Source organism: Electrophorus electricus, chromosome 22 (assembly GCF_013358815.1).
Source record: "Electrophorus electricus isolate fEleEle1 chromosome 22, fEleEle1.pri, whole genome shotgun sequence".
Classification (NCBI taxonomy): Eukaryota; Metazoa; Chordata; class Actinopteri; order Gymnotiformes; family Gymnotidae; genus Electrophorus; species Electrophorus electricus.
This window is the reverse complement of record NC_049556.1, coordinates 8,523,854-8,534,517: the sequence shown is the minus strand read 5'-3', so window position 1 is coordinate 8,534,517 and position 10,664 is coordinate 8,523,854. Positions and strand designations below refer to the sequence as shown.

The window sequence follows — 10,664 nt, the reverse complement described above, 5'->3', positions numbered from 1 at the left end:
CAGCCCCTCAGTGTGACCCGAATGATTCTGGCCACCCGTAGCACCGTCGCGGGGCATCCGTGCCACAGCCTCCTGAGGAGAGTGCATTCGTACCGCAGCGGAACGGTGAAAATGGAGCAGGCTGGTGCGGAGTGGGTGAGAGGAGAGAGTTTTAGGGTGGAACAGGCTGGAGCGGAGCAGTCCGGAATGGAGCAGGCTGGAGCGGAGGGAACTGGAGTGGAACGGACTGGAGCATAATGGACTGGAGCGGAACGGGCTGGAGCGGAGCGGAGCAGAACGCAACAGAGTGGAGCGGAGCGGAACGCAACGGGCTGGAGTGGAGCGGAGCGGAGCGGACCGGAACGCAACGGGCTGGAGCGGAACAGGGCGGAGCGGAGCAGACCAGGGTGCAGCAGTCACCCCCTTGCCCACGGAGCCCTATATCGGGTTTCCGTCAGGAATAATTTGACGCCTAACGGAATTCTTCGCCTCTGACACATGACCCAAAGTAAGAATCTACAGAGAGCCTAGTTTTCTGTCACAACCTGGAGTGCATGATTGTGTGCACGTGCATGCTTTCCTGTTATATGTTTCACTTGCTTTTTTTCTTTGCGGCAGGCCAGGGTGGTTGTCCGCAGTGAGATGAGGGGCTCGGCTGAAACCGGAGTGAAGGTTACTTTCTCTCCGGAGGGTTTCAACATGGCCTGCTGTTCTGGAGCTGGATTTAAGCTAAATCCACCCCTGGACACGCTGGTTGCCCTGGGAGATGCTGAGTTCCTGTGGAAGTGAGGTGAGAGGTTTTCGTCTCAGACACATGGCCTCAGCTACAACATTGTGACTGTTATGACACCCCCCCCCACAAATGTCCTAACAGTGACTTTGTACCTCGGGGTGTGTTTTTAAACTTCAGCCTAGCGTTCTGACCGTGTCTCCATTCAGTCCTTTCGACCATGTCATATTTATACTAAATATTTAACTGACTGCACTTCCCAAGTCCTCGGTACTTTGGCAGCTGATTCAGACAGTAAATAGTTACATAAAAATTACATTTCTTTCAAATTTGAGATTTGTCCCAAAGACCATGGCTGGACCTCCTCCTCCTCCTGTCGAGCCCCTGCTTAACACAACTGATCTCTGATCGACGTCCAGCTTTCTGGTGCGAAGCAGAAGACACCCAGAACTCCGGTCTTTTCTCCTGCCTGCAGTTTGCATTCAGTCCTCCCGGCAAGGTGGAGCAGATGCTCTCGTGGGAACCGGGCCACAGTGTAATGGCTGGCTGTGAAACGATATGGCCTTCACTCAGTGCAAGAGCGTCAAATTATACCATAACATTGTACCATTACATCCTTCAGACCCCCTACTGGGTTTTTATCCGGGTCAGCTATACACTGTAGCTCCTGTATTACAGAGTTAATGCTTTGCTCTCTCTCTCTCTCTCTCTCTCTCTCTCTCTCTCTCTCTCTCTCTCTCTTGCTCTCTCTCAGTTTCTCACACACACACGTCTATACTTAGGATTTGGAAGAACATTCGACACGGTGACTTAAATATGTTTGTTTTCTGGCTGGAAAGAAGGACGCGAATAAAGAAACGCAGTCATGCCAGGCAGCAGAAGGCGCTGTGAAACGATTTTCTTCTCATTTCTCCTTTTTTTTTCTTTCTTCTTCTTCTATAAAATCAAAGGCACGAGCCGCCTGCGCCGCCGCTAACCACGGCGGCGCGAGAGCAAAGCGGAGAGCGAGAGACGCGGCCGCGCGTGACGAGCCTCGCGCGCACCTGGGCGCGCGTGACGAAACGCGACACTCGTTTTGGCGACGCTCGTGCAATTTTAGGTACCAACAGCTAAAAAACAAACAAACAAACAAAAACAACAACTTTGCACAACTTATATAATATGCAGTAGATTTAGAAAGTTTCTCAGAGTTAAGACTTCCACTGTTATTCTGGTTTTTGTTTTAAAATACAACCTCAACAGAATCGCTAGCACGAGGTAATTTACCGAGAAGAAGTGTGAGCTTGTACCCAATCGATCCATAAATAATGAAAGAAAACATTATTTTTGAATTAGGTTGTAAGTGTTGTACCTTTGCTGAGAGCAAGATAAACTAATTACAGATCTTAGCTTGATCAAGAGAGACTGTCGTTAACATACAAAACAGTGAAAGAGAGAGGGGGGATTATATTTTGATGAATGTAATTAAAAGCTATGATGTTTCTCCCAAAGGCAATCACACCAGGGGTTAATTAACTTTGCATCTCTCTCTCTCACACACACACACACACACACACACACACACACACACACACACACACACACACACTCCCCACAACACTCAGAGAAATTAATGTAATGCTGTAATTAGCTCCATAAATGTTTTGTCTTAGTATATAATCCCCACGCCTTCCTGCTCGGGTGCATTGCTGTTGCAAATCCTTCTCTTGATGTGTTTTCATACAACAGTGACACTAATCCATGGACCTAAACTTTGCCTCTCACTTTTTTTCTGGTGAGATTTCCCAAACTTTCCCAAACTGGAGATATTTCTCATTAACATATCCTATAGAGACATGTCAAGGCTTTGACAATGATGTGATGGAATTTTTACATCTCTTTACACTGTCATTTTATAGCCTTTGCATCTATATATATTTTTTTACTAACATGCTCTTATGAGTTGTATCAGTGCCTGGTCTTGTGAAGGGCACACCTTTACTCTCTTGCTGCCCGTCTCACTCTGCCACTTGTTACTGAGAGCACTCAGATTAAACATGGCGGCCACGATATGTCCAGGCAGAAGAGGATACTGAGTTTGTTTACAGAACTCTCTGTAATACTGCTCTGGATGTATACCATCGACAGCTCCCAAGAGATGTTTGTGGAATACTTCAATTATATTTATCTATTTATTTATTTTATTTACTCCTTTAAGCTGAAAGAGAAGTTAATCCCCCCTTTGAATTGTGGGTAAATGAAGGCTGTCCCAGTGACAAAACCCATTCGGATTAATTGGTTGATTTGCTTGGGGAGGGGTAAGTGCCCTCGTGTGTGTCATTTTTTACCAGACCAGTGATAGATGAAATGGAGTGTGTCCTGGACTGTGTGTCTTTCTATTCTCCAAATAAATGTTCCTATAGCGCCTTTGGCTTTGTGTACGATTCCCGCACTAAAACCTCTGCTGGTACCGAGCGTGTTGAGTATCATCTACCTCGGTTAATTAACCTTATAAAGCCAAAAACTACACTCGCGTTTGGAGTTCACTGAAACGTTCATCCCCCGGAGGGACCAGATCAGCACGGGCTGTTTTAGTACTCGGACTGTTCTGGCGTTTAAAGCAGCTGGGAGGTTTTTCACTGGACAGGGTGGGGTGGGGTAGGGTAGGGTGGGGTAGGGTGGGGTGGGTGGGGGGGAGTGGGCGGTGCTTAGTTTCTGAGGCCAAATTAATTTGGCTTGAGACGGACATGCTGCTTCTCCAGTAAAGGTCTGCATACCAGATCATCCAGAGCAAATCTGTCATTTTAACAACCATGTGGCGACAAGTTTAGAATGATGAAATGCAGTCTGTGTGTATGGATGAAAAATGCATTTTCTGGACATTGGCAAACAGGCTGTTTAGCGACAGGTGGTCAAGATCTTAAAAAGGGCTTTGGGATTCAGAAATGGCTTGTTCCAAATAGATTTGGTCTTTAGAGGAGGAGATCAGCGTTGGCCTATGGGTCAGTCCACGTCAGCTCTCCCGGGCCTCCCAGTTCATGGCTTGGATTTTTTGGAAAAAGAAAAAAAATGCATGTTTTTCTTGAAAACACTTCATGAGACCTTACAAAATCCCAAAGCTCTGCTCCACGTACGTTTTTAGATATCATTTTTTTTGTTCGTCTCTGAGCTCAATTTCAGCACTTTTGCGATTCTCTTTGTGTGCTAAGCTTCGCTGTTACGGTGAGGGATACAGTATCTGTGCCCTTCCTTCGATTGTTAAGCACTTTCATGGGTAAATTAATGTGTGCAAAAATCAAAGTCGAGGAAATTTCTTAATCTTTAAACTCAAAAAATCACTATTACCAAAACAGTAGCGCTGTGCTTGTATGCTCCTTTCTAACGGAATGGTAAGGGTCCATAAATATCTTTACATACAGGTCAGGCTATACAAACTCTACCAAAATAGGGATTTCATATACATGTCAACATAAAATGATGTTAGTATGCCATCAGTTAAATATTCATCTTTGGCTCTAACGCTCACCAGTTGCCAATTTTTCACTAGATGGACATTTGAACATCCAAGCAACCCTAAGAATAATTTACAACATGTATTCCTGTAAATAATTGTTACTGAATGTGAGGTAATCAAATTAATAAAGATAAATTATTTTTACCCAAACAAAGAATCTTCCATTTTCAAAGATTAGCAGCCACAAGTTTTCACTTTCATAAAGCCAAATTTTGCTTCCTTGTAGTACTAACATAGTACTATCACATCTAGAAGTTTTTGGAGATGCATAAAAGATCGAGTGTCACAGATAAATATAGCTTGAAAGCTGAAAAAAACCTTTTAGAGATATGTTGACTGTGTACTTTCCAAAGAAAGATTATTCTAATTTCCTTAAAACGTTTTTATTGGAAAGCGTCAATATTCGTTGTCAATATATAAGATTAATTAAATATAACTAGTGGCATAATTAAAAAGTATTCAGAGTAGAACTATAAGATTTTGCAAGGGCTCATGAATTTAATAGAAGCTTTTACAAATTTGTTTGTAAATGAGAGATGTCTTTAATGAGAACCACTCTGATAAAACTTGGAATATAGTGTAACTAAACATGGTAATAGTGAAATCTGGTTACAGTAAAATCTGTAACAATGAATTCCAATTTCAAGAGAGCACAGGAAAGCACTTGTTCATGTCTATATCTGTAATCAACAGACCTCAGACCGCCGTTAGAAATATAATGCTGAAAGCTAGCTAGAAACGCTCCTGTGGTCCCAGTCAGAGCATAGAGAGGGGAGAGAGAGGGTTGTGTGTGTGTGTGGGGGGGGGGGGGGGGGGACCACGGTGGGAGCAGCACCTGATTTCTGTTTAATGGTGGAAATGGTTGCCTGCACCCCTGGTGTGAATGGTGCTTTATAGACAGCGCTCACCTCAGATCTGCACACACAAGACAGATGCAGGAAAAATGGAGGTGGGGGGTGGTATGTTTACAGTGTGTGTGTGTGTGTGTGTGTGTGTGTGTGTGTGTGTGTGTGTGTGTGTAGACAGTCAATGGGTCATCCTGTGAGCGATGGCGTGCCACTCTTTCTGGAAAATGGGTGAGGAAGAGGCTTTCGACAGGGGCCAGGTGATGGTGTTCCCAACAACGTCAAATGGAGGTCAGGTCTCTCACTGCTCTGTCACAGATTTAAGATGCGACCGCTCCTCGAATCGGCAAACAGCTTGCAAACAGCCAGGAATACTCCAGTTCACCTGGGAGCTGATTGTCTGGGCACATGCACCCAACAAGCCTCACCAAGTCTAAGCATACCCCAATGGACCCAAACAAATCCCCAGCAAACACCAGCAAACCCCAGTAAACCCCACCAAGCTCCAGCAAACCCTAGCAAACCCCAGGTGGTGTGCTGTAGCTGTCTCAGATCAGTGGGGAGTCTTTCTAGCTTCTCTCTCTCTCTCTCTCTCTCACACACACACACACACACACACACACACACACACACACACACACACACACACACACACACACACACGTCCATTTCGTCGTCCTAATATCTCTTCCTTTCCATTTAAAAGCATAGGCTTCATCGCATTGTTGATAAATATTGACTTTGGGCATTCCGACTGAAGGGCATTCCGACTGAAGGGCATTCCGATTGAAGGGCATTCCAACTGAAGAAAGCAGACAAGCAGAGTACTTCTAAACAAACGATGTTGCACATTCCTAGCTGAACACACACATCACCTTCTGTACCTCCGATTTTTGTAGATATTTTGGAGTGATCTGAAAATCCAGTAACACTGAGTGCTCGAGGGCCAGTCCTGTAGATTGGGATTAAGTTTAGAGCAGAAATAAATCACTCACTTATTGGCAGAAAAAATTCAGGAGTAATCCAAAGGTAGAGGAAAGTAATCAGATTACATTACTTTAATATAGCAATCTTTTGGATTATGTTACAGATAATTTTTTAATTGGTAGCCTAACTGGTAATCTGCAACAGAAAACGTTGTAACCCTCCCAGCCTTGCGCATTGGTACTCCTGTGCTGAGAGTGTTTCATGTAGCCCAGAGGACAGTTCACCTTCTAACTCTGTGTATCATCACGCTGGGTGGTCCTGCCATCTGCCACACTCTCTCACTTGGGTGGAGCTGAGGTCAGAGGTCAAGGTTGGCTAATGGAGGCAGTGAGATAAGGTAGACACATAGGAACAGACACAGATATGATAAACAAAGAACACCCACCTCTTCCTGCTGTGCTGTGTATTTGTGTGTGTGTGTGTGTGTGTGTGGGGGGGGGGGGGGGGGGTCATGAGATTTGTCACAGAGGTGTACGTTTTGGGATGTAACACTAACGTCCTGTGATAAAAACAGCCTGTGTCAAGCCTTGTTAAACCACCCAACCGATATGCCCATATCTTCTAATGTGCTTTGAGCGTGCTGGGCTGGATGTTACCTGCGTAAACGGACCTGCCGGGTTTTGCTATTCAAGCCTGGCGCTCATAAAGCAAAACGCGAACCCGTCTGACATGCGGCCTTCACGTCACAAACACTACTACAAACATGCCTCGTGCCTTATAACGCAGCAATGAGCAAACTCCAGAGATTACACAAATAAAAAGGCAGCAGGACACCCACCACAAACACTAGTGTTCTAGTTTATGAAGCGCGTACACATACGCACGCCCGACGATGAGTCGTCAGCCAGCTGATTCTGTTCCCACGGACTTAAGGCCACTTTATATGTTAATATAGTTTTAGTGGAGCTTTGCATGCAGTGAAGCTCTGTCGTAGGTCCCATACAGAAACATGAGCATCCTTTGTTATTTCCTTAAATATGCATGGAGTAGATATTACATCACTGAGGGGATCTGAGAGTAATAATGTGGAGAGTTACTGCTGCAGGGGGAACACTGTGTGTGTGTGTGTGTGTGTGTGTGTGTGTGTGTGTGTGTGTGTGTGTGTGTGTGTGTGTGTGTGTGTGTGCTTGTTCTCACACAAAATAATAACTTGCCACAATATGTCAGTGCATTGAGCTGTGTGCTTCAGTGTGCTTTACCCATTCACGGATATATAACTGGCAGTCTTGTGTGTGCATGTCCAAACACAAACGCAACAGTCCACGCGTGTCCTGATTTGCATAGACTGTATTGAGATGCCCACCTCAAACTTTATCATTAAAGTTCTGTGAGCTGTACTAAATCAAATAGCCTCTGCTTGGTCCGAGACCTTTTCACTAAGACTCTTAACTGGCTTCAATAAATCAACCACCTTTAATGCTATCACAAATCAATCCTTCTCCCTCTCTCTCTTTCTCTGTTTGTGTCGTGTGTGTGTGTGTGTGTGTGTGTGTGTGTATGTCTCCAGTTCCCCCTTAAAGTGGTCTTTATTGTATTGGTTTCTTCTGCCATTGCTTTATGGCTTCCTCTCACAGAAATACAGCACAAAGAGTAAAGGGTAGCCTCAGCACCCGCCCAGTGGGCGGCCCCCCGCTGATCACCCTGTCTACACCCCCCCCACCCACCCACCCCCGCATCCCGGGAACCCACTGAGCCATTGAGGCACTAGGAGAGGGGCTTCAGGGGCCAGCCTCACACACGGCCCGGCCTGTCTCTCTCTCTCTCACACGTTCACACAAACACACTTGCAGAGAGGCCAGCCTCAAGGCCGAGTTCTACCCCCTCAAAGGGACGCGTGCACGTCTGTGCGCATCATATGTGAGAAGGCGCGTCACCTACGCGTGCTCTCTGCGTACGCCTCTGGCTACACAGTTCTGTGCCCATACGCGTAGCCAGTAGGGGGCAGTGTCATGTATTCACCAGGATGTTCCGCAAACAAAAGGACAATAATGCGAACCCCTGTGTTTTGCAGCAATGGACAGGGGATGCCAAGCTTCGGGTGTGATCCAAAAAATATAGCAGTTTACACGATACACACACACACACACACCTGATTCTAACCTGATTCCTCTGATCGAGTGCTTCATATTCACAAGTAGTTCGCAATCAGAAGACATGAGTTGTCACACACAGTCATCCACGCACAGGTTAAGGAGCACATCTCCACATCTCCATTATTTAAGCACCTTAAAGATATTGAACGACTGCTGCTGCCTAGCGATATCCAATCCTATTAAAACCCGCAGCCTGCAGTTCGCAAACATTTATCTTTCTATTTAAAATGGAAAACTATCCGTCAAACCCAAAGCCAGTAAACACGCCGTTGCCTTTCACCTCGGTCACTCTCTGTGTTTCTATGAAACATCTGAAAGGCATACGAGCCCACCGCAAGTGGCGCTTTCACGCCGGCTGAAAACCTCCCCGGCATGGGTGAGAGGTCAACTTGCTTTTCCACGAGCCCTGGCTGAGTAAGAGTCCGCTACGGATGTGTCCAGAACGCTGAGGAGACACTTCCCAGCTTGTCTCCGCAAACACCCCCCCGCCAGGTCCAAGGTCTTCTAAAGAAAGGCGTCGGTAGAGGCGATCCAGAGGTGTCGGTTGGAAAAGCCCCTGTTCAGCCGAGATCTGACAGCCACACAAGGTTGTTCCTTTTACAGTTTTTATTTTCTCCCTTTGAGTTTACACTGGTTAAAAAGTTCACAAGCACACGAGGTCATGGCGTTAACGTCTAGCGATTAGTGTGTGAGCTGGGCTCAAGGGTGTAGGGTGGACATGTGTGTCATGAGCAGGGTTTAGAAGATCACTGGCGATACACGCTCGGCCAAGCAGCAAATTCCGAGAACCTCATTAGAAGAGAAAGTTGGGCCCGGTTGTCTTAATGTGTGACTGAATTAAATCGTAATGCATGTGATGGATGGAGCAGGGCTTGATTGGTTAAGTGTGTGTGTGTGGGTAGAGAGAGAGAGAGCGAGAGAGAGCGAGAGAGAGAGAGAGAGAGAGAGAGAGAGAGAGAGAGAGAGAGAGAGAGAGAGAGAGAGAGAGAGAGAGAGAGAGAGAGAGAGAGAGAGAGAGAGAGAGAGAGAGAGAGAGAGAGAGAGAGAGAGAATTTTGTGTTTTTAGTGATCAAGAAGCTAGTTTTCATGCTTTAACACTCTCTCTTTAGCATAACCGTAAGCACCTGTTATTAGGATTTCAAAGTCAACATTCCTCTCTTGGAATTTCTCAGTCGAATCTGAGATGCAGAATGGACTATATTATTTTAAGTCCTATTAAGGAGCTTCTAAAGGAGTTGGAAAGCAGCAGTAGGGGTTCAATGAATTACAGATTCCAGAATACACACACGCGCATGCGCTTGCACACACACACTCCTTCTACTTCCTTCACAGCCAGCCCACCTCCGAACGATGGAAATTCACAGCGGAGTTCACAGCGGAGTTGTGAAAAACGATATTTCAGCTCATAGTTTGATTTCGCCGGTCCGTGCCAAAACAAAGAGCCGAGCTGTTTTGTTTGAGGGTTCGGGACCAATGAGCGGCGGTCACGCCGACTGCAGGGTGGGACAGACCGGATCAGGTGACTTTGCAGCCGGAGGAGATTAAGAGACAGACCTTAAGCACCATCATTTGAACCGCAACCAGAATGCTAGAATGCACCATCACTGTTTTATATACGCGTACACACACACACACACTCACACACAGACAGAGAAACACTACGTTTTCGGTTCGCTCTCTGCGACTCGGAGGTTTATTGTGTGCATCTGGTATAGTGAGGTGCTTTATGTATGGAACTTTTCAGAGACTGTGAGGGAGAGCAGAACATCTCATATAACTGCTGAGATCCCTGGCATGCCTTCATACTGTGTGCATGCGTTTGCGCGTGTGTTTGTGCGTGCATGTGCACGACTTTATGTACACAGGCTTGCAAGCAAAGCGAGCAGTCAGCCTAAGGCCCCCACACTCGGGGGGACTTTCCACAGCGTCCCTGCCAGTCAGGGCGGGTACGCACGGGCACGCACGAGAGTGACACCCTCTGCCATCCAGACCGACAATAACGACCCAGGTCTGAGGGCGAGAGACAGTATAAAGATCAGCGAAGCTCCGCTCGCTGTTAGCCCCCAGACCGCGCCGTCCGGTTAGGGAGACGCACACACTCCCAGAACGCGTCCTCTCCCCCGTAGTCCGTGCGAAAGCGCCGAAACATGGGAAACGGATCGGCCAGACCCCCCCCTTCGTCCGTCCTCTCAGTGCTCATGGGTCAGCAGCACTCTGACCGTGCGGAGACGATTCCGGTTTTATGGCATCAGATGCAAGCAAGCAGAAAAGCGGCCCAACGTCGCCATGTGTCTTTCATTTGCACCGCCAACGGAGGACCACGGAATACTGGAACAGGACCTCACTTAGGAGGGACGCACGCACGCACGCACGCGCTCACAGGCACACACAAATACAGACGTAGACAGATTTCTTGATCTCTCCATATATCCCGATCTCTCTCTGGGTAAACACAGAACAGGGCCTAAAATAAAAAGTTTGGACTCTCACCTGCTTTGCATTACATGGCACTTCATTTGTTCTTTGAGCCTCATGGA

General features: G+C 46.7%; 1 long non-coding RNA gene across 1 annotated transcript; it reads left to right on the top strand.

Moving 5' to 3' along the window:
* Positions 1 to 342: 342 nt before the first annotated feature.
* On the top strand, positions 343 to 1,589 carry LOC113570347. The gene is made up of 3 exons (XR_003409894.2): positions 343 to 487; positions 598 to 769; positions 1,045 to 1,589. It is a non-coding gene; the product is annotated as an uncharacterized LOC113570347 (long non-coding RNA).
* The last annotated feature ends 9,075 nt before the right edge of the window (positions 1,590 to 10,664 follow it).